This window comes from Haliotis rufescens, unplaced genomic scaffold (genome assembly GCF_023055435.1).
Source record: "Haliotis rufescens isolate VD_foot unplaced genomic scaffold, xgHalRufe1.0.p SCAF_3, whole genome shotgun sequence".
Classification (NCBI taxonomy): domain Eukaryota; kingdom Metazoa; phylum Mollusca; class Gastropoda; order Lepetellida; family Haliotidae; genus Haliotis; species Haliotis rufescens.
The window spans coordinates 16,350,049-16,375,396 of NW_025964001.1; the positions used below are offsets into that span (position 1 = coordinate 16,350,049).

At 38.6% G+C, this 25,348-nt stretch overlaps 1 protein-coding gene across 1 annotated transcript in view; it reads right to left on the reverse strand.

Moving 5' to 3' along the window:
• LOC124111929 (thyrotropin receptor-like) overlaps positions 1–25,348 on the reverse strand; it is a 106,830-nt gene that overhangs the window by 59,461 nt on the left and 22,021 nt on the right. The gene's annotated exons all lie outside the window — the stretch shown is intronic.

A 25,348-nucleotide genomic window follows, 5' to 3' on the forward strand; every position in this document is an offset into this window, starting at 1 on the left:
CGTGGGTCGATGCTCATGATGTCAATCATTGGATTGTCTGGTCTAGCCTCCATTATTTACAGACCGACGTCATATAGCTGGAACATTGCTGAGTGCGGCGTTAAACAACAAACCAACCAACCAACCATTTCATCCTGAATTGTACAAAACAATATGAATGCGATTTCCCCTAACAGACTTTGTGTCTCAGTCGATACTATTTGAATTAGAAAATACGCTGATGAATTATGTACTTGTTATTTGCTAACATAACATTGTTCTAAAATATGAAAATTAACAGCTTCGCATATATCTTGCCTATTTTCCAACTGAATTTCACACCACTTGCATTTTCCTAATAATAAATTCATTGCAAAACAGGTGTGTGTTTTTTTCTATCATGGTGTCAGAAGTCACAAGATCATTTAAACAAACAGATGACAAAAGTAACGAGCAACGGTACTATTTGCCAAAAGATCTACAAAGAACTCCCTATACTTAGACACTATTTCATAGGATTAGACCATCTTGTTCTTTCCATTAATACTTCTGACATTTTATCAAGCCAGATGTAATTGTTGTTCAAACATCAGACAATCGTTGGTATTGCACAATGTCGTTATGTTTCCTCTTCTGAGAGGCAAAACAAAGTATATCGAGTTTGTTTTTCATGTAATTGAAAATTCAGATAAATGTTGTTAAATTTGATTATGTTTATTTAACCAACACTCAGTTTGCTGGAGTCAGTCAATCAATAGTGTTTTCTTATTCCTGAAAGTGAATATCTTTGAATGAATGCTTTTTATCGTTAACGATGATATTACAGCTAAAGTACACCTTTATATTTCAATATAGCTAAATCAACCAATCAATTAAAGAGAATTAACCTTGTTTAAACATCAAAAGTCAAGTTTGGTCATGTATGAATTGTTTATATGTATGTGATGTTGGTGTGTAATATCCTTATTTAATATGTATAGAATATGTGTCTCGAAGCAGGTTTTAAACTTTTATCGACTCGCGAGACACATGTCGGTGAGATTCTGTTTATCATCCAAAGTCAATTTTCTTACATTTTTAGGTTGCAAACAGAGAATCTGACCTGATTGTCTTTTAATATCAAATATATCAACAGGATCGATAAAAGTTTAAAACTCCGAGGCTTTCCTTCGAATAAAACGAAAATCACTCTTTGAGTGTATAAAGGGGTAAGGTTATTGTAAAATTGTGAATTAATTGTATTAGGTATAGACGATATATGATGTATATACTGTATGAAGTGCATATACTGTATTAAATGTGTATAATACATACTATATATATGTAGCGTATGTACTATTTCAAGGTATCATATGAAAATCAAAATTCAAGTTACACATGTTACACATCACCACTGTATTCTGGCTTAATCATGCCTTCACCGACATGCTCTATAATAAATTCACTTGAGTGGCGTTGCCTTAGTGCTATAACAAGCACTTATTGTCGCCCCCTTCCGGTTCTGATCCGTCAGTAATAGGCGTCATCCAGGCCTGTATCCACGAAGCACGCACCAGGCATGTGGAAGGTAACCACGCCATGTGTATTGGTCTGGTCAAGACGCTATTCACAAAGCCGCCTATACACTCAAGACAAAATGAGCGGAAATTCCTGAAATGCTTCAGACAAAATTATGACTAGAAGAATAGGATAATACCACATTCTACAGGCCCGTCGCAACGAAACAATTACAGATATGAGAACTGCAGAGCGCTTATGAGAGGAGTGACGACATGGGGCAGATATTATACAAGGCGTCTGTGATTGTCCGTCCGTCTGTGTATGTATTTGTCCGTGTATGACTGTGTGATGGTGTGTGTGGTTGTGTGAGAGTGATAAATGGTTTTGCAAGAATATTGTTTGTGTGTTATGTGTATGTGTTCGAAAACGTTTGTAAATGATACTACAGTGATCTGCATTATAAAGTGTGTGTCAGGGTGTGCACATGGTTAAAAGCTTGTGTATGTATTAATAATACATACTAATATTTATAAGAAATCTCTGAAAGTAAGGCGAGTGTACGATTCCGTTTACTATGATGAGCATTATGTCTATCGAAAGGAGATGATACAAGGTGTCCGCGTGTACGAGATGTGAAATGGGGTTTAGCGTCGCGTCCAGATCATTGCACTTATGTAGCGACGTGCATGCACGTGTATGTGTGTGTGGCTGCGTGTACCAGTCTTGACTAATGCCGAGTTAATAGTGCTAGCCCACTGAGATATCCTCGCCTATATCTAGCCGTAGAACATATTTTCTTCACAGGGACGCATGCTCTCCCATTACATTAATAAAACCTTCATTTATTTAGTTCTCTAGAATGTCTGGTCTATCACATTTGTCGAGTTGTCATACGCCTCCTCATCCCTCCGAGTCAACATCGGACATGTTAATCTGGCACTAAGCAAATTGATAGGAAATGGGTCTCTTCACACCTTATCTATGGCAGCGCTGTTACATAAAGCTGGCGCTGTAAGGGAGTACCTAAGCCGTGAAAATATACGGAGATCCGCTGTATCTGGGATCTTTAGTCATAAAACGTCCTCATATCGTGCAGTAACGGGAACCTTAATGGATTTGAGAAATAGTAATAACGCCACTTGGACCACCTTTGAATTCTGATAGAACAATAATTTAACATCAGCGTCAATGTCGTGTCCTTATTGCCAACGGATAGGTTAATTGAAATATATAATTAAATATACTCTCGAAAACAAGCAGGGGATCATCAACTATAAATGAAAATATTACTGCCAGAGATAGAACGTTTTCGGAACCAAAAAGTAATGCCTCAACACACCCGAAACAATGCACGTGGACCAGGCAGTTGTTCCGTGTACGTGGATAGGGGGATCATTCTTGATTTTCACACTTCACTGAAAGGTCGTCAAATAGCTGAGGGGGGCACGGGTGGCCCAGTCGTCTAAGGCGCCGCGATTCGCTGTGCAGAGTTGCGTCCCTTGGACATGCCAGAAACATATGATTGTGGGTTCGAATCCCGGTTCGCCCCGATTATGTTCCTAGGTCTGTCAGCACCATACCCGTGCTCGTGGGTTATACCGAAGTGGTAAACGTCTGAGACCTGCATCTCCTCGCGCTTTCCTCCCACATTAAGCTGACACGCCGTGATATAACTGGAATAATGTTAAATGCGGCGTTAAACCTTACTCACTCACTCACTCACTCTAATAGCTGAGCTATAAGTATTGTTGGGTTGTATTATCCGCAGTAACACATAAGCCCTCTTCTCTTGCTTTAATGCAGTATTTGCGATCAGATTGGGAATGCGTCGTCCACAACGCGATGAACGCATAAGTATCATTGGCATGCGTCACGCTGTTACAATTCAGCGAGAGGTAGCCTCTATGTTCAATGTGTCTCAGACTGTGATTTGCAGACATTAGAACAGGTTTCTGCAGCCGCAAAATGTTAATAGTCGTCCCCACATAGGTCAACAACACAAGTCTCGGATCGATTAGTCAGAAACCAGGCTTTAAGAAATCAAGCCAAAACAGCCAATCAAAGCATTGTTCACCAGGCAACCGGAGTTCAAGTTACAAAACAGAAATCGTCTGTACGTTGACCACGTGTTGTACTACCTTAAACGAATTGACACATTAATGTGCACAGAGCGTAAAACCCGGAGGAATCCCTATGTTCTCGTGTAATATTTTCAAATGAGTCTAGATTCTCCTCTTGATTGTCTGGAAAGGCGTGAGCGTCATCACAAACGTCATGCTAACGTCAACGTAAGGCAACATGACAGATTTCGGGGTGGGTCTTTAATTATATGGGTCTGGATCACAATGACTGCCAGAACGCCACTGCATATTGTCCATGACTCGCGCGCCATGCTGGTCTTTTAAAACGATAGCGCTTGTGTCCATCGTGCACGTATCGTATCATGAATCCTAACCTTTCCCCTTAGAGTACGTCTGGGAAATGTTCGGGAGACGTGTACACCGACGTGAAAGGCAACCCGCTACGGTAGCCGAACTTGGCTTGTCACTGGGAGATTGATTCGGACCATGTCACGCTGTATAAACGAATGTTTGACCAATTGTGTGGACATGAACCATTATTTATCAAGTTATCTCAAACTCTCACTTTTATACAACACATTCCTGGTCTTTATTGGTTGATGGCACCTTTACGTCTTCAATATGTTCAGTTGATTGTCATGTTGCAATCCATTACCACTACTCGATACCTCTTTGTCTTTCTGTAATCATCTGTCATTTACGAATATTCCCTACCTTTTTGGAGAGAATATATTGTATACTGGACCATTGGAGACATTTTCCAGCTTGAAGTATCACACTTTTATATCTTACCGAGTCTTACCGACTCCAATGTTGCTTGTTGTTTGTCCTAAAAGAAACATTGTCTGAGGAAAGGCTTAAACCCGAAATCAGTTTTAAGAATAATGACAAATGTATCGAGTATTCAGCATACTATTTCATAACCCTCACCTCTAAATTTGTCCGATTGTCTTTTCACATTTGTTTTCAAGTCACCAACTTGTAATTGTCTTCAACCAACTTAAACAACCGCTGGAGACAACAAATTCGTGACAAATGACTTGCCATGTGAGGAGCACACATAATTACACACCCTTCAGTGGTGGTTAGTGATGTGCATGCACGGAATCAAAGGTTCGTGATAAATGTTGGGACTGCCGTTTACGTTACACATTAATCACCCTCCCAAGAAGTCATTAATAATATAAATTGCACTAACAAATCAACTGCTGATAACACATCCAGTGCTACGTAAAGACATAGAACAGCAGTGGAAGTGAATGCTACTTTCTGCATCAGTGGGTTCCTCGCTTTGAGTCTTGCCTATTTATGACAATTCCTTCGGTTTGCTTCTGTTTCTTGATTATGAGCAAGTAAGCTGCTGTCCCAAAAATATCCAGATCCAAGTGCATCTTTGTTGTTAGAAATAATCATTAAAAAAAGCCCGTTGGTCCTGGCTAGTAAGACAATCCAAGTATTTTAAGAATGAAACAAATATAAGCAAAAATCAAAGCGTTTATTCATCTTTTATGTGGTTAGCCGGAATTGATAACCCGAATCTCAGAAACGCAAATTTCTACATATAAGTGACTTTAACTGATGCTGACGCAGCAGATAATCACTTATGGTATTATAAAACAAACAACTTAATAATAGAAGAATACATAGTTCATATCAGAACACAGTTTCAGTGAAAATGAATACTCCCATGTATACGTTTTGTCAGCTTAGTCAACAACACGTCCATGTCTTTCCATCACGGATTTTCAGTGATCCATTCATATACTTTTCACCGCTATTATGCCCTTTACGCGCAATGGAACCCTTTTCGGTGGATAATCGAGACTGGTTTTTCTTTGGAGTTGACGTTTTATGCATATGTTGTTAAGATTATCGTCAGATTGCTGGAATATGTCATAAATGTCACAAACAAGCAAAACATGTGTTACGGAACAGGCAAAATGGCACATTTGATTTCACTATGTGAAGTCTATATATATTTATACCATGAAGAAGAAGAAGTTTATTCCTGAATGAAGGCCACATGACCCAGAGTTCATTTACAGGAATAATATATGCTATGCACATGCACAAAGTTTCTTACAATAAACGTTCATATTTTTTACATTTGTATTTACATAGGTAAATGTCTTTTTAAATATATGGACAGGTTTTTAATTTTAATTACACAATCATTTCTGGTAGATAGAAGAAGACATAAATCTTGGAACAGATGGTTGTACATGGTAACATTTTGGAATTAAATTTTCTCTACTACTTTTATAAAAAGGATAAATTAACCAAAACAAATTGTATTCATTTTCTTTTTCATACCGGTTACATTTCATACCTAAACTAAACGCTGACTCTGTGGTTGTATTGAATCTAGTTTTCTGCACATTTAGATTATAGCTTAAACAACGGAATTTACATAAAGCTCTAAGAAGATCTCTTTCATAGGCTAAAGTAGACAGATAATTTTCTGGTTCGAGTAGTGATTTATAAGATGAATAAACATCAAGGAAAGAAGAATTGGTGATTTTGTAATGCCAGTTCTGGAGTTCTATATCTTTACGTCGTTGTTTGAATATAACACTGAAGTATTTCATATCGCCGCAATCCTGAGACAAACACACATATGAAAACCCAGTTTGAAACAATAATTGAATAGTTTTATATAAGAAACCCAGTTAGGTTGACCAAAGGAAACGACATTTTCAAAGCATTTTAGGCAAAGCATATTTTTAAATCAATCACTTCAACAGAATTACTGATTCCAGTGCCACTGTAAGACATGTTTATATCCTCTGCTTCTTTCAGTTTAGAACAGAAAACCTATGTACTTCGAACATTGGCTATGAATTTCATTACTCTTACTACTTTCAATACATGGATAACATCATGTCCACATGATCCAAGTGAAATAAGAGTGCAACAAGGGTATGATTGCGCTGCATGTTCCACATGTAAACAGTTTCTCAGTGGATATAAAAATATCTTCTGTAGTCCCCATTTAGAGTGAGTGAGTGACTTTGGTTTTACACCGATATTAACAATAGTCCAGCAATATCACGCCTGGGACAATCGGAGTAAGTGAAGGTGAGACGTGTACGGTTGACATATTTCAGCAATAGAGCGGCGAGAAGAACTGGTCGATCAAACCTTTCCATAATCACAAGATATGTCTTCTAAAAGCAGAGGCAATTGTACGATTCCGACTATATCAGAAGTACGTGTTTATGAATCTCTACCAAATGGTGATGATTCCAGGTGTTCGTGAAAAGATGAGCGTATCCTACCCCTCCGGTGGCATCCGCCAAACACACGGAAAAGCCAATTCAATTGTTCACCTGAGAAAACATATGAACACATAGTACAAGTCAAAATATATGGAAGCGTACTAGTGCCACAGTCTAAAATAAAGTATCATCTACGAAGATGAAAGTACCGTCTACGTAGAAGATACTTACATCTACCTAGATGATACTTACATTTATGTAGATGATGCTACGTACATGAAAGTATTTTCTACGTAGAAGATACTTACATCTACCTAGATGATACTTACATTTATGTAGATGATGCTACGTACATGAAAGTATTGTCTACGTAGAAGATAAAAAATAAATTAGACTGTGGCAATAATACGCTGCTTAAAAAACCCAGAGATTTTCATCAAACTTCGTCGAATTTTGAAATGTCGTCCACATATCTACCATAAACTTTGTGAAAGCTAAGCAGGCCTTTTGATCAGATATAAATTGAACTGTTAAGTATATCAATAACGACAATTTAAAAACACGGACAATATAAATCCACTCCTACAGAAGACAAGTAAACTCAAGCCGTTGATTCAAACGACGCCATGAAGCCAGATTAGTGCTGGCTCCTCGCCATACATGAATACATAGTGTGAATGGTCGATCCTGGAATGTAGGCGAGATAACATTTCTTGGTAATGAACCTTTCCATAGTAAGACGTGTATACTCGTTATCCATTATCATCATTTTACGCTAATCACACCACTAATAATGCGTGGCCTTATGTCGACGTATCTTACTAACTTTGGTTCCAACAACTAATAAGAAATCAATAGTATCCATTTTTTGTCTTTCTGCAGAAAGCAGAGTCCATCGTACGAATATATTCGACAATATAAAACGAACTTAGAATGCTATTAATGATTATTTTTGTATATTCTGCATATTAGGCCAACTGATCCTGAGCCCAATTTCCAGTGACAACTTTGACAGCATATGACGTTCATTGTTTCTTATGGCTCCCGGTACATGGAGAGTGGTTATAACTATTTCTATTCTCCGACAAGAACATGGTCTGCTTTGTCGTTTAATAGGGACATTGGAATAGACATGCGATTCGTCTTGCACAACAGAACACACTGTGGAACTGACACATCATCTATCTCAATTTTTTGAATACCACATGAGTTCATTCCTGATCTCAGTTTTAACAATGCCCTTTTCGCGTCCGCACCATCAACAGAATTTAAAGGATGTCTTGAAACTCGGTGTTCAACAAATATTTAAATAAAGATATACTTTTGCGATAAACAAACCTAACCACCTGAGGTTGATCTTTCGTGTTGTCGTTTTCTGTCAGTCGGTTCTAAATAATTCAGTTATAAAATCTAACACTTAATCAAGGGTCTTCTCTCCATCTCACAATATTTCCGCGTATTAGATATCATTGTTGCATGGAAAGACAGACGCCAGCCAGTAAGGCTGCCTTCTCACGAGTCGTGTCCTTTCAAATAGGATTACCGAACGGGACTGCAGTGTTCAGGGGTGAAAACGATGTGGACACTTTGGTTGGAATAATCCAATGTAGAGATTTTCACGATCTTCTAAGGCATCTTCTGAGACACCAGCAGGTTATTTTTGTTTCTTTTTGATAAAGATGTTGGTTATTTTTATTATTAATGTATAACTATCTCTCGTTCTGACGGGATGACGTCGATATACATTTATATACCCACGGATAAATCGGATACATTTTCAGCCGCATGTGTTCCCAAACAACTTAATAGACATGGTAATGTTGAATTGAGAGCAGCAGACATATCATAACTGTTGTAGCTTATTTATTGAAATGCATGCATGTTGGTAGTTGATATTATCTGTGTGGGAAATAACCCCCTTTATACCACACCCTTGGGGATAGTTTTCGTTAACGTGGTGTCCATCACAGACTACACGGCATGCCGTTCATGGTCAATTCACTACGCTCTCCGCTTAATTGGTGGTCTGTACGTCCATGTATTTATACTACCCAAGAGAATGTACAACAATCAGGGGCTATGATTACATTTTACATTTGCTTTGTCCTGTACATTTGCATCGTCGACTTTACCCTCACCAAATTACTTGTCATTCCAAAGTCTGGTTGTTAACCATTTGGATACAAAGTGAATACAAAATAACCAGTATGGAAACCAACATGCTGTTAATAATTCATTAGTACAGCCACATTCACCACACTATTACCAACTTTAAACATTGCTACCATATTTACAACTACTCGCTGTGCAGATTTGAATCAACAAGCTTCCAGAATTCGCTAATGGCGGTTCGAATCCCACATTCACCCTGATGACATGCTTTGTCATCAGTTTGTCCACGCTATGTTTCACAAAAGTAGCAAACGACCAACCTTAAGTTGTTTAAGGCAGTGCTAAGGCCTATATCTCCAGTAAAGAGTGCATACCAGTAAAGCAACAACTGGGATACATACTTGTACAGAACGTTCAGTCCTGTACGAATTATGCCTATTCATCGCGACATTTAACTAAATGATTGATCCACAGAACGAGCGTCACAAATGAACATGAACTTTAGTATGCCCCTCCTCATAGGACAGTCCGTGTTGGTACTGCGGCATTATTCCATTTTCCGGGCTCCAAACACGCACATTGTCTGAACTAAGGTGAGGTATCTATCTATCATCTACTACGACTATTACTTCCAAAGTAGGGTCGCCCTAGCGTGATGGTGTCAGATTGTCAAGGGAGTCCCCTCTGCAACCCGACGCTCACGTCGAGCACACGCCTGAGAAAGCCTCCTTGCACTTACGGGCAATATTCCTTTGGCGAGTCTGAATGTGAGTGAAACACTCCAGAGACTGGGGACTTGGCTTTCATTACCAAGGTGTATGTATAACGGTTTGTAACATAGCAAATTGTCAAAGGGAAAGACAGGTTAAACTGACGTAACATTAATCATGATTTGTAGATTAAAATTGATCTTCCTCTGAGACCGTGCGCATATATATATGATAATAATCTCAACGTAATCTGAAGTAAAAACAATAATAGCACACCCTAACCAATAAACGTACATCAAGGCCTGGTATGTTTGGGTTTTTATACACGTTTGTGGATACGTTTATTTCTTGTATAACACCGCACTCGGCAATATTCCAATGCTATGACGGTAGTCTGTAAATAATCGAGTCTTGACCAGACAATCTTGTGATTGATATCATGAGCATCGATCCACGCAGTTGGGATACGATGACATGCATCACCCAAGTCAGCGAACCGGATCACCCGATCCCGTCAGTCGCCTCTTACAAGCATGGGTTGCTGAAGACCGATTCAAACCCGGATGATAACCGATGATGATGATTTATGTGATGCTATTTTCAAGAAATGTCGCTTTGAAGGACGACGGTTATAGCAGCTACTAGGTCTAGATTCCGACACGCTTTTGTTGTTCGCATCTTTGTGAGAATCACAAAGATAAATAATCGTGTCGTTAGGTTTGGAAGTGCGAGTACCTTTCACCAAGTTCACCTTGATCACGTGTTGCCCTGTAGTTGTTCAATAGCAAAAGGTTATGCAGATCTTGAGACTGATTTTGGATATTAATAGTGTAGTCAAGTGACACATTATTTGTGACAAAAATATAGGGGAGGGTAAGGTGTTGTTTACTTAGGGATTGGCGAATCAGCCTTTAGCCCTGGTAGTGTGAAATGGCCTGTAATCATTTCGTCAGATTTAGTGCTCTGTACGAATGTGCAGCCAAACAGAATTTGCCCGGATTTGTTTTAGGATCATAAACATTTAATGTTGTCGGATTTGCGAGTCCTATCGAGTAATTGAGTCCCGGAAATTATATCAAATCAAATGTCAACATTTCCGCGTATGGAATACTCAATTATGTTTATGTCTGGTGTGACACGATACCGTGTCATGATACACTAGATCACGTGTCTCTGAATCGTCTGGTTAGCAGAACGCAGAGACAAGTCAATGAAGTTGCTATGGTCATTATTGATAAAAATAAACACCAATTATCATGAATAGTTTTATATTTGGGATTGGGTAAAAAGACAAATAAAGAAAATTATTCAGACGCTGTGAAAAGTCCCAAAGGCTTCCGGACCTCGAATACCACGTTTTTCAACCAGCCAGCTTGTGGCGCATACTCACTTTACAGCGTTCATCAATCCGGTGCTAATTTTAAAGAGGAGGTTATATCACGGACGTATATACAAGTCCGTGGTTAGATTCAGTTGCAATATCTGCTTGAGAGAAATAATGCGTCTACTTTCTCAGTCTCTGGGGCGTACGTGTTGGATCCGTCCGGACAATTTAATACTATATATGTGTCCAGGTATAAGCAGCTTCAGACAAGAAAAGATCTCAAGATTGAACTGAGATAAACCAAATGGTTCTCATGAACTTATTTCTTTTCATTAGCCCATTTTTTTGTATTTTGCACGTTTATGTTCTATAAGTGTTTAATGCACCAATGAGGTGAGGTGAGGTGAAAAGGGGTTTAACGTCGCGTCCAAGATTATTGCATTTATATAGCGACGTGCATGTACTTGTGTGTGTTTGTGTGGCTGCTTGTACCAGTCCGGACTGATGCCGATTTATAGTGCTAGCTCACTGAGATACCATGCCGGAGTTTAACAATACCCCACTCAGACACAGTAGACTCCGAGCCGACCAGTCCTTGTTTTAGCCCCTTAATGCCGAACGCCAGACAGGGTAACAACAAGTGCCATCTTTTAACGTCTTTTGGTATGACGCGGCTGGGGATCGAACCCCGGACCTTCCGCTGCCCGGGCGGACGCTCTACCACTAGACCACGGAGGCGGTCTTAATACACAAGTGAAGTTCGCACCATAGTATGAAGCAATGCTGCATTCAGGTGTGTTCTACGTTCACTGTTACGTGTTACTATGATAATCATCATTTACAAAGTAGTCACCCTTTCAGTAATATGCAATCAAATTGCATAATTAAGGCTTTTAGTTTGAATGACGTTCAACTTTCAAGGAAATACGTTTCAATCGGTAAACCGAAGCGCAATTTTTATAAAAAACGATGTCTAAAAACGTTCTTTCGACCTACAGCGCAGGTCATGAAATATTCTCATAAACCAATGCGTGTCTGACACAAGGCTGCACGATTAACGACATATCCTAATTATAGTGTCACTGAGAAAAGGGTCAAAACCTGAAACTATCGTCAGCGTCTCTTCAAGCAATTACGCCATGAATAATCTTGTACATTGCTATATTTGAGATTTATGACTTTTTTGCGGTATGTATCCATTTGGATACGTTGGTTGTTGCATTAATCAAGTCTATTTTTATACAGTTCTCATTCAACGCCGATCGCCTGATATATCCTATCTTTACATTTCATACAAAGCAATACTGACACGAGTAGATTTATGTTTTACACCCCCATTTTGGCAGTTCCAATCGTCTATGACTTGTATTGAAATATATAACCTCAACGCCAGGAAATAACAGGTCTCGATTATCTGACGAAACTGATTCAATTGGGCATATAAGGCAAAATAGTGGTGAAAAATATATGAATGGATCACTGAAACTCAGTGATGACACCAGTTGTTCGCATGTCCTGCCCTATCGGTAGCATCTATCACTAACAATTTGCATAACAAAGTAAGTGTTTGTAAAACGTATTATGCATGAGATTCTATAATATTTTTATTATTTTAAGCGTTATGCCATAGAGCATTGAACGCGTGAACACGTCTGACGTCATTGTAACAACATTCCAGCTATATCAGAACGGGTCTCGTCCACGAATCAGCTTCATATAACAGGGTCGGATCAAGGATTTAAACAAAATGGGGGGCGGGGGAGGGGGTGTCATTTTGAAATTTGAGCCATTCGTAACTTCACTGGTGGGGAGGTACCGAAGAGCGAACAAAATAAATCTCAAACACTGTTGTGCCCCGAGAACGAACAAGAAAATCACAAACACTTTCAGAGCTACAGATAAGTTGCGTATTTGCGTAAAATACTCCCCCAAAATATTCCCCAAAATATTCAGAACCCAATTACTTTCAATCATCTTGCGTACAAAACGCGTGCATTAAAGGAAAAACTCAAATGTATAAAAACAGCACGCGTAAATACCAAATGAAGATTTTTTAGGATGCGTACAACGGAGCTAATTTCCGAAACACAATTATGCGCTAATTTACTTTCTGAGTCAAGCCTATATATTTAGAACAGTTATATACATCTAAAAAATCTAAATCTTACAATGTTCACTAATTTTGGGAAAACCCCAATAGAGTGATGAATGGATGAGTGAAATAATAATGGTTACCGAATGAAAAATGTTATAACGCATTCAAAATAGAAACCCTAGAGTAAAAACTCAATTGCTCAAAAGGTTATCTGGAGCTTTCACTTTATGTAAATTATTATCACAAGTTATCACGGTTGGCATGCATGATGTTATCAGATGTTAAAAGATGGCACCCCAGGACAACCCCCCAACCCTTCTTGATCAGCGGCTGATGTACACTGATGTACATGTAGGAAATCGAAGCCAACCCAATTTGGGGGCACGACAGTAGCTGCTGGATATGCTTCAATATCATTTCAATTCCGTTAAGTTTCATACTTCATTGTTTGTAAACCAAAACATTTTATAATACAAAGGGGTCACCGGTACAAAAGAGTCACATGTCCAAATCCCCGTCAGAAGTCCGGCATTATGCTTTAGGTAGCCTAGTGGTTAAAGTGTTTGCTCGTCACGCCGAAGACCCTGGTTCGATTCCCGTCATGGGTACAATGTGTGAAGCCCATTTCTGGTGTCCCCCGCCGTGATATTGCTGGAATATTGCTAAAACGGCGTAAAACCTCACTCACTCACTTTAGGAGCATTACGTGACATGACTGCATCTGTGGTATCTGTCGTGCCACTTACAGGACATACAATGTATGCCAGTGGAAAGTGTATACATCAGTGCTCGGTGGCCAAAATCCAATTACTAGGCATTTAAAGCGGGATAAAAACCAGATACATCTATTTCCTACAGGCTGAGACTGGAAGTGTGATGTAATAAGTAGGAATAAGCGCTGGCCGTGACAAACAGGCCGGCGCAGCCGGGATGTCAACTGGAGTCGTTGTTAGTAACATTGTACATCTTCTTGAAAACAGAAAATATACAAAAAAACAAAACGGACGCCAATGAACTCCTTGTGGGTGGCCAGAGAAATGGAATCAACCCGTTTTGAAAAAAGTCAAATGATTCATCTTTTGTTCATCAGGAGTTTCGACCTTACAGACGTAGCCCCATTTTGTGTGAAGAACTAACTGGAACATGAAATCCTAATTAGACCAGGCAATGTCCTCGGGCATTCGACATGCGAATATTCCAATGATGTTTACATGACAAAGTAGACACAATCTATGGATAACATCTTCTTTATTTACCGTAAAGGCGACGTTTCCTTGATTGACAACGGTATAAGCGCCTATACCGAAAGGTCGCCTTTAGAGTAAATAAAGAAGTTGTTATCCATAAATTGTGTCTACTTTGTCATCCGTCAACTTCAAGTTATGCCTATCAAACAATTTATGTTCACATGTAGGTTGATGCAGAGTTTAAATAAAATATATCACGACGACATTTACTGTTGCAGAGTTCAAATAAAAGATATCACGACGACATATACTGTTGGATTCTAACGTTTATGGTTAGCAGCTGAAAGATCATCCAAAGCACAAATTGAATACAGTGGATGAAAATATTGAGCAGTGCTCAATGGATATCCACTACCTATGAACGTTTTTGTGACACAGAAGTGACATCAGAAAGCAAGGGTACCTCATACCAATAATTATCAAAATATTTGTGTACCAAGAGTCAACTGTTAATTCTGAAGCCATCTATTGCAAATAAATGTAAACGTGTTTTTATCATGCGTAGATTTCCATATCTGGAATTAACAAACACATTGACAACACGTGGAAACGTTGTGGTCGATAACTGTGTCAAGGATATAGTAATGCTATATCTTTAAGCCAATAAAACAGAAGAGACAAAAAACGAAATTAAAAAAAGAAAATAAAAGAATGCCAATATTACAACCTATGTCTAAGGTTTACTACATACTTGCCCTGTGAACAGTATTCAGTGACACTCATGTTGCGTGGAGTAAGACGCGAGCGAACGAGCTTCACGAATGTCAAATTCAAGATATATTTAAGCATAAATAAATTATGTATTTTTTAGAGGTATCTGTCCAGAAAAAGTCCCATGAATCTGCCACAGACCTCAGAGATCAAATGATATTAGAATTCAATATTTGATTACTTCCCTTCGCAGTTTTGAATATTATCATCTTATGTATTAAACACAGCATTGCTCGAGTGGACATAGAATGTATGGCGGTGGTGAATATATTTAACAACCTATTCCTGTCGACGCCCGAGATAGCGTTCGTGTCTACGCGTATATTTCTGCATAATAAATCAGCGTGAAACAATGGTATCTGTATCAATCATTCGTGTGACAAAAATATACCTAATGCTGTTGCATCTAATAGAAATGGATGGTCTCATATAGCTGAGATTTTATTAATAAGTAAACGCAATAAATGCTAATTTAAGATTACGTATATGTTATGTAGTATTCGTGTGACTTTCATAATAAACCCCTAAGAACCCCTAAGTCAGCAGGACATGCAGAGGGACCCGAACCATTCGATGTTGTTACAGATAGCTAATTTAGTTTTCAAGGTTTAGCATATGTCGAAATTCGTGATACGGTGTCTGTCAATAAATTTAAAACGTGAAGGGGCGGTCGGCTAGCCTAGTGGTTAAAGCATTCGCTTGTCACGCCAAAGACCCGGGTTCGATTCCTGACATGGGTAAAATGTGTGAAGCCCATGTCTGGTGTCCAGCGCCGTGATATTGCTAAAAGCGGCGTAAAACCATACTCACTCACTCACTAAAACGTGAAAATATTATGAAAGATGATTCTGTATTGACATTAGATATTATTTTCAGCTAAAGCTACAAAACCAGATTTAGTTATTATTTAAAACTATGAGCCAGATGTTTTAAAGAAAAACACCTTGCAACACCGTATTTCTTGTCGCTATTACTTTTCTTTTCAACAGTCTGAAGCATAATTAGTTGGGTTGTTTTTTTAAATTTCGAGGACCACCCTCCCCCTCCCCCGGAATATCAAATGGTCGGCCCCTGATACAACAAATATTTACATTGGTGGATGTCCTACCATTGTAAATTCCAACCGTTAATGTCAGAGAATATTCAGTCTCGAATATCTGCCGAAACAAATCCACAGGGTGTAAATGGCAAAATAGTGATGACACTTATGTTAATCACTGAAAATCAGTAATGACACCAGGTGTTCGCGAATAGGGTAAGCATATTCTGCTCCACGGTAGCACCCGTCAGTAATACCATGTTCATTAAGAAGGTAAGTACCAGTGAGTAAGGATTTGTGAAAATACCATGTGAAGGTCAAAGTCTGGGCTAGCAAACGACCAGCATATTTTTCTTCTGAATGTCTACCATAACTTTTCTGGAATGACACCTTTGAGTGTGAAACCGTGCTTGAACGCTTAGTTGTACTAAAAATGTGTCTTTCCGTATAATTTGAATAAACTGTACAAGCTCTAAAGTATCTAAGCGATAGAGACATGTAGCCGAAATAAGCTTGAGCTGGTGGTATTTCGCTCGAATTGAAGGGGTAATTCACGATAGGAACAGGAAATACTTCTCGTACAGCTTGGTACAAGCTTCCATCATTTTGCATTTCTATGGACAGTAAAGGCAACGGAATGCTCAAATGGTCGATTAGGGAATTTTCCATTCCATTTACGGCATTATAACCACAGACGTTCGAATATGCTCTTATAAAACCTGGTGGTTAATCATTTTATATATATTCATATGCGCCAGATTTATGTTTTTCAATAAAATCCTGTAATCGCTCATTCAGGTAAAAAATAATTCAAACTGATGTCGAGAAGGTAATATTACCTTAAAAAAATATCTCCAGAACTTTCATGTTTCATTACAACGGAATTAAGAAGGACGTGAATTTGGCCAAGATGGTCATTATACGTGGTGGAATGAGAACTCAATACCACACAAAACATTTGGATTGGACTATCATATCAGTTTTTAATGTTATGAAACTTAAATGTTCAGTGATACCTGAATTGGACTTGTGAGAACAGCATAGTTTGCTTAAATATCTTATAAATCTAGCAGAATGGATTACTCACACTACTCAAACGACTTCCGACAATGGTACCTATAGTCACACGCCACGCCAAAAGCGGTTGATCCGTGCATTCTTCATTGATACACAGAGACAGACAGACAGACAGACAGATAGACAGACTCAGGCCTTATGTTGGCGTCTGGCCTTTACATAGTTATAATGACGCTGATTGAGAGGTTGTTGCTCTGCATGCATACCAAAGCAACCCAGTTATAATAACGCTGACGTAGAGATTGTTTCTCTGCATGTATACCAAAGTAAGCTAGTTATGATAACGCTGACGTAGAGGTTGTTTCTCTGCATGTATACCAAAGTAACCAAGTTATGATAACGCTGACGCAGAGGGTATTTTTATCTGCACTTATACCATAGTAACCCAGTTATAATAACGATGATGTAGAGGTTGTTTCTCTGCGTGTATACCATAGTAACCAAGTTATAATAACGATGATGTAGAGGTTGTTTCTCTGCATGTATACGAAAGTAAGCTAGTTATAATAACGCTGATGGAGAGGTTGTTTCTCTGCATGTATACGAAAGTAAGCTAGTTATAATAACGCTGATGGAGAGGTTGTTTCTCTGCATGTATACCAAAGTAAGCTAGTTATAATAACGCTGATGGAGAGGTTGTTTCTCTGCACATAAACCAAAGTAAGCTAGTTATAATAACGCTGATAGAGAGGTTGTTTCTCTGCATGTATACCAAAGTAAGCTAGTTATGATAACGATGATGGAGCGGTTGTTTCTCTGCATGTATACCAAAGTAAGCTAGTTATAATAACGCTGATGGGAGGTTGTTTCTCTGCATATATACCAAAGTAAGCTAGTTATAATAACGCTGATAGAGAGGTTGTTTCTCTGCATGTATACCAAAGTAAGCTAGTTATGATAACGATGATGGAGCGGTTGTTTCTCTGCATGTATACCAAAGTAAGCTAGTTATAATAACGCTGATGGGAGGTTGTTTCTCTGCATATATACCAAAGTAAGCTAGTTATAATAACGCTGATGGAGAGGTTGTTTCTCTGCATGTATACCAAAGTAAGCTAGTTATAATAACGCTGATGGAGAGGTTGTTTCTCTGCATGTATACCAAAGTAAGCTAGTTATAATGACGCTGATGGATAGGTTATTTCTCTGCATGTATACCAAAGTAAGCGAGTTATAATAACGCTGATGGAGAGGTTGTTTCTCTGCATGTATACCAAAGAAAGCTAGTTATAATAACGCTGATGGAGAGGATGTTTGTCTGCATGTATACCAAAGTAAGCTAGTTATAATAACGCTGATGGAGAGGATGTTTGTCTGCATGTATACCAAAGAAACCCAGTGCGAAACTGTATTACTATGAACCAATATAGTTGTTAAACATAAAAAATTATGTTGGCAAATGGTTACTAATGATATGAATTTATTATAATTGTTTATCTATAACAAGGACTGCCTTGTAACCAAATGTTGATAAGTCTCTAAGTGTTCTTTTTATACAAGACCCAAGTTGCATATATTTAAATACTTATGGTCTAACATAATAATAGTTGGGTACATACTGTCCATATGTAGTTGTGTGTGCATGAGTTGTGGTCTGATGAATCTACATTAACTGACCATAATACCATTTAGCCTTACTATCAGCTGGTTTCAATGGCATCAATGGAGGCAATGAATACTCACTCTGTAGACGCGTCGGATTTTCTATAATAACATCCTTGTTGACCTTTTCTTCTAGGTCTATAATGGCAAAGTGACTGTCTAAGTGCGTTAGGTTACAGTAACAGGTTACCGAAATAGTCTTAATGTATCACAGGAACCAGAACGTAGATCTACAACACGCTCATCGCAACCTTTTATTGGATCTTAATAAAATTATGCCATTCTTCTTTAACAAAAACACGAGTTATAAAGGTCGCTTTCTATCTTTGGGAATGTCACGAGATAGAACCAATGGTAAGAATGTTATTTTCACAAAGTGACCCAAGAATATGTGTATAGATTAATAGATTAACGTCCCAAATATGTGCGACGTTGACATCTGCAACATTTCTGAAAGTGTTGAAGAAACATCTATCACTGTGTTTCAAATACACATTTTGATTGAATATACGAGTAGCAGTGATACTTCTGCAATATTGATTAATATTTCTTACGATATTATGTAACCTAGCTATGTGATTCATGCTAGGCATCTCAACCATGTAGAATTCCGAGAAAAGCTGGGGTAATGGAGAAATCACGAGAATTTTCTGCTTTCGGAATCAACACATTCGAGTCATTCTCTGACTTACGAAAAAAACTTTCTCATAAACCACTTTATGATTAATGTATAATTTCAAATATTTTTTGCATAATCACCAACAATAGCGTAGGTTTTTTTAGAATACACGGTCAAAATGCCCAGTGAAGAACAATAGCGCGACGTCATCATAAGGGTTAATCCTTAGAGACGATTGAGGTTACAAAGTGGATGTACTGTTGATCGTTACGTTGGTTAAGGTGTAATAATTACAGTGCTGTTCTTAAATTTCTTTTGAAAATATTCACCTGCGGGTATGTAAACTATAACATTACAATCTGTGGCAGCTAAGGCGTCAATTTTACGGTTGCTGTAAATAAAATGAACATCTACGCAGGCTTACACGATTTCCCCGGAATCGATGTTAACACTATTGAAAAACATTTCAATAAAATTAATGAAATAAACAGATTGAAAGCATTCGTGTTGGTTTGGTTCACGTTTATCATTCTCAATCAATCAAAGATGGGAGACATACTCTCTAGGTTCGTGAGTAACAAACTACGGATATAACGAACTGATTTTCGATGTCGCTTATTTTTCGTTATATCCGAGTTGAACTGTAGTATCAAACAAACCTGTACTACCCCGGAAAACGTATTCACCCTTCGGTTCTGCGATCCAGTCAACTAAATACATAACGTGAAAACAATCAAGACAATATGCAATACATTTACACAAATGGGTCAAATATAAAAGATCAGATTATCATGTTACACAGTGCATTAAATATCCCTTCCGTCGGTGCCTGTAACACAACATACACTAACCATCAGAGTGAAACGAAGAGTTAATGCGGTACATTCATGTTCCTTCGAGCGTTTACAACAACGTGATTGTTGATAGTAAATCGGTTTAACATCCCTTCCTCACGTCGAACTTTCGGAAGTCTGCGAGTGCGATCTTCTAAGACGATGTACATGACGGTAGCACTGTTAGCATCGCCTTCATTGTTGTGTGATCGACGGTACAGCGCAAGCGTACAAGGGTAATTAAGCCCAATTGTCCTATATTTTCTATTCGTCAAAGTCCTAGTGATCCCAAAATCTATGACAACAACTGAAGATCGAAATCACTGCGCCAATACCTCTGCATCTAACAATAGCACAGTACATCCTGAGTAAGGATCTTGGCATCCATCAATCAGCCTATAGAAAGTTAACTTTGTGAACATTGTACTACAAAGAACATGAATGGACCCCAATGCGCGTTGTGTGTGGGTGTAGGATCAATAGCAAGACGTTAGTTGCGTAAAAAGCTTCTTAGAAGGTTATAAAACGGGTTTACTATATAACGTTAAGCGTACACAGAATGTAAAACGGAACTAAATGGCTGTACTGGCTCACTTATATTTCCCTCATAGAGTGACCTTGGCACAACGTTATACGATATTAAATGTCACCAGCAAAAATACGTTGAACGAGTACGTTGGTGAGAGTAATTATATTAGACACTTTTTTCAAGCACACCATAGCGCAACAAGTAGTGTTGGCTGTGGTTTTGAGAAACCTGCAGAGTCAAATCACCTTGTTTCACACGCTTTGTGTACGTAACAAGCTTATCGATTCCATTATAACCATACACCAATCCATTCAACTGTATAAACTCTACTTCATACTTGTATACTAGAATATGCTTATCATCCATACACTGCCCTTCACTTGCTTGATAACGGTGTTAGAAACTATACAGAAACGTAGATCTTAATTGTAATAAAGAAGTTGTTCATCCATATACTCTACCTTACTTAGTACTCCAACTTCCAAATGCCTCTCAAAGAAGTCTTTGTAGAGGACACGATAAATGGACATCCGCGTATTGCAACAATGAGGATGTACCTTAACTGGGTCTTGTTCCAGTTGGGGTGAACATCTTTTAAATTACTGTTCTTTATTTTTTAAGGTTTCGTACTGCCTCATGGCAACTCGACTGGGAAAAAGCCAAGATCGATTTTGAACAATTACAGTGAAGCCTCGTTCACTAGACATGTCGTTTAAGACAAACCAACTTTATGAGTCCGGTAGAAGGCTTAATGACATTAAGATCCAACACCGGCACTCCGTCTCGAACTACGGATAACGCGATGTGTTTCTCACGACCATTGGGTTAACGAGGTTTCACGGTATTTTACATAACGGGTTATAGCAATACTCGAGAACTGACCTCATTACCACTTTGTGTTTATGGAAGTATAAACTTAAAAACCTGCGTGCATAGTGTGTACATCCGTGTAGTGGGTTGACCCAAAATGTGCACACCGGATATTACGCTAGAACTCCATTAACGCAAGAAGATATTGAAGTCAATTCATAAAATTATATACGTCAACAATAATAACTGTTTGATTAATCATTACAACACAAAAAAACCTGTAGACATCAGTACAAAATCTGTAACATCGTTCTCAATCAACCTCCCATTTTTTTAATCAGCCAATCAGGAAACAGTACTCGGTAAGTGGGAGCGGTCAATATGCTTCTTTAGCCAATCAAATGCCACGGAATCACTTGCAATTTACTAAGCTACATGTACATCTGTGATTCGTTTTAAAGGTAGGAAGGGTTATCCTCACTTTGCCACCAGGCCACCAGGGATTAACAGTAGCAATGTTTATACAAGCATGGGGGCCATATCAAAGTCAGCAAATACTGAACTGAGTTCACCCCCTCAATTGTGATATTGCTGGAATATTGCTAAAAGCGGCGTAAAACCATACTCACTCACTCACTCACTCACTCACTCACTCACCCCCTCAATTAATGTCAAAAGTGTTCACTGGCAATATTTGTGAGCGAATTTTCTTATTTGTTGATTAATTACTGATTAACGATCAACGTTCAGTTTGTAGATCCTGCTATATAAGAAGGTTAATTTTCAGTTCATTCACTGCAAAATGGCAAATGCACAGGTGGATATTCAGTTCATTCCCAACAGTCGTGGTGGCAGAAGCCTTGTATATCAAGGTTATAAGCATCGTGTGAAGAGGACCAGAGGTACCAGTATCCACTGGAAGTGTTGCTTATCAACATGCCCAGCTACCATCAACACATCGAACGACTTCATCACCACAGTCAACAACATCCACAACCATGACGCAAACCATACCAAAATTTCTGTTGATAAGTTTGTCGCCTCAGTGAAGAACATGGTTAAGAAGGACAGCAGATCCATTCCTTCAATTTACCTCTCAGAGTTAAATGGTATGCATGAGTTGAGCTAACCTCTTATTATAATGTCCATAATTTTATTTACTAAATATTTCAAAGATTTCAAACGCTTGTAATGTGTATTTGTGTCTTGAAAATTATTGTCTTATTTAACTTAATCTGGGTTTTGTCTGATTTTAGAACGGCGGAGAGATGAAGCAGATGTGATAGCAGAGGCGCCAACCTTCGACAGCGTCCAATCCAGTCTCTACCGTGCCAGGGCCAAGGAACTTCCGCCCCTACCACGTCAACGCTCGGAGATCGACCTTCCAGACATCTATACCAAGACCTCCGGTGGCGACAACTTCCTACTCCATCCGACGACAATATGCTGATTTTCTCAATGCTAAATGTAATGTTATTTAATGCTATGAAATGAAGTGCTATATAGAATAAAATAATGAAATAATGAAATACACTGTAAATATGTGTATGAATGTATCAAAATGCTAAATGTAATGTTATTTAATACTATGATATGAAGTGCTATATAGAATAAAATAATGAAATTTTTGTGCATATCATATATCAAAAATTTGAGATGACCCCTGTTGCCTTCCATTGTTTAACCAATTAGCATGCCTGACTGATTTTCATACTTGGAACAATAGGTGGTGGCAAAGTGAGGAGATCCCGTTTTAAACAACAGCATCTGATGTTGTGGAGGTTCTCTATGTGTTGATCCTAGGATAAACGTTAGAATAGTTTACCTTCTGCGTATTTGTACCAAGAGTAGTTTTGGACATTACATATACAATTTTAATTATTTCTCACAGGGTGATAGGTCTTATCGCGCCTTGCCTCCAATACGTACAGACGCACTGACGTTGTTATTACAAGTGGTAAGACAAACAACCAACTGCAATGTATAGTACGTGCCGTTACAGCGTGTATCAGTGCCACGACTATCGTCATTGGAAGAATATCGCACCAGCGGCAAATAAAGTCGCCGATGTCCGTGTCAAAGTTATGGAATAGTTTTACGAAAGTCGGGCAGCTTATGTTTGTGGACGGAAATCTCGCGATACGCGTTTTGGTTACACTATTTCTTACCGAGATTGCAACAGAGATCTATAACACCGAGGCAACTGGTGTTGTCATTTGGATTATCACATGTAAATATGATCTTGGAATTACAAAGCCCTTGCTGTTAACTAAATAAGCAAACCGTAAATCCTCGAATAACCGAATATCTTCCGCCTTATGATAAACGTTTGCATTATATGGTAGCATCATTATATTAATTGTCCGCAATAAATAAACTTCGGGCGATTACTCAAGGATTTACGGTATGTGGATGTCAGTTGGAGATGGAAATGGGTATCTAAAATAGCCCATTTCCTTCCACAAATTTACCCACATGAGCTAGATATAGAATAGGCTAGTGAAACCGCCTTATCTGTTACAAATTTATATCTTTGCGTAAAGATTCAGAGTGACAGAACACCATCCACAAGACGGATGAGGGAAGAGGGCACGAGGGATGACTTCAACTTTCCAATAATCTCTGTTCCCTATATGTCGAGCAATATTCAGCGGCTCCAGTCCTTGGTGTCTACATTTTACAAATGTCCAGTTACAACCGAGCATGCTCTTTCTACGGAAACTTCAAAGACCGTCATAAAGTGTTTTGATCACGGTTACAATATTCAAAGCCTTAGAAAATAACCTTTAAAAACGATAAGTGGTATATATGTGGAGGACATTTTCGAATCGGGCGCATCAATGACCAAAATGATGTCCGATGCAATTCACTGATTTGACTTGCGCTACGTGTTATCGTGTTTTTGTCAGGTGAACAATTGACTTGCCTTTGAATGTGTTTGCGACGGTTTGACCCAGGATACGCTCACCTTTTCACGACCACCTGGTGTCATCATTATTTGATAGTGATTCATACACACATGCCCTTGACAATACTTGTTATACTTATGAAAAGGGTTTTGTCGCCATTATGTAGTGTTTCAGTGGTCTACCGTTAATATATTGATGAACCAGAACGAGTGCCATGTGCAAATAGACTACAGTCACAGAGTAAAGATAATGCGATCCCGAAAGAAATATTCAATAAATGCATTATAACATCAATGACCAAAATGATGTCCGATGCAATTCACTGATTTGACTTGCGCTACGTGTTATCGTGTTTTTGTCAGGTGAACAATTGACTTGCCTTTGAATGTGTTTGCGACGGTTTGACCCAGGATACGCTCACCTTTTCACGACCACCTGGTGTCATCATTATTTGATAGTGATTCATACACACATGCCCTTGACAATACTTGTTATACTTATGAAAAGGGTTTTGTCGCCATTATGTAGTGTTTCAGTGGTCTACCGTTAATATATTGATGAACCAGAACGAGTGCCATGTGCAAATAGACTACAGTCACAGAGTAAAGATAATGCGATCCCGAAAGAAATATTCAATAAATGCATTATAACATACCAGCTCGTGAAGCGGTTCTTTTTCTATCGACTACTTCCTGTTTGCCAAAGAGTCAGGTTATTTCTTGTGAAAACATCATCACTCTTTGCTGCTAAGGGCCAAATCGGGACAGGTTCCGTTTAGGTTTCGCATTCAGGCAGTTTGTGGGGAAGTGTAGTGCTATCTGTGAAGTACATGCGTCTCGTGTGGGGATATATCCTAATGTACCTATCATAAGCACAACGGACTATTCGGCAATGATGGTACTGCAACCACCACGTTAGTATCTTTGCTTGGAGTAATAGTTTAACCCATACCG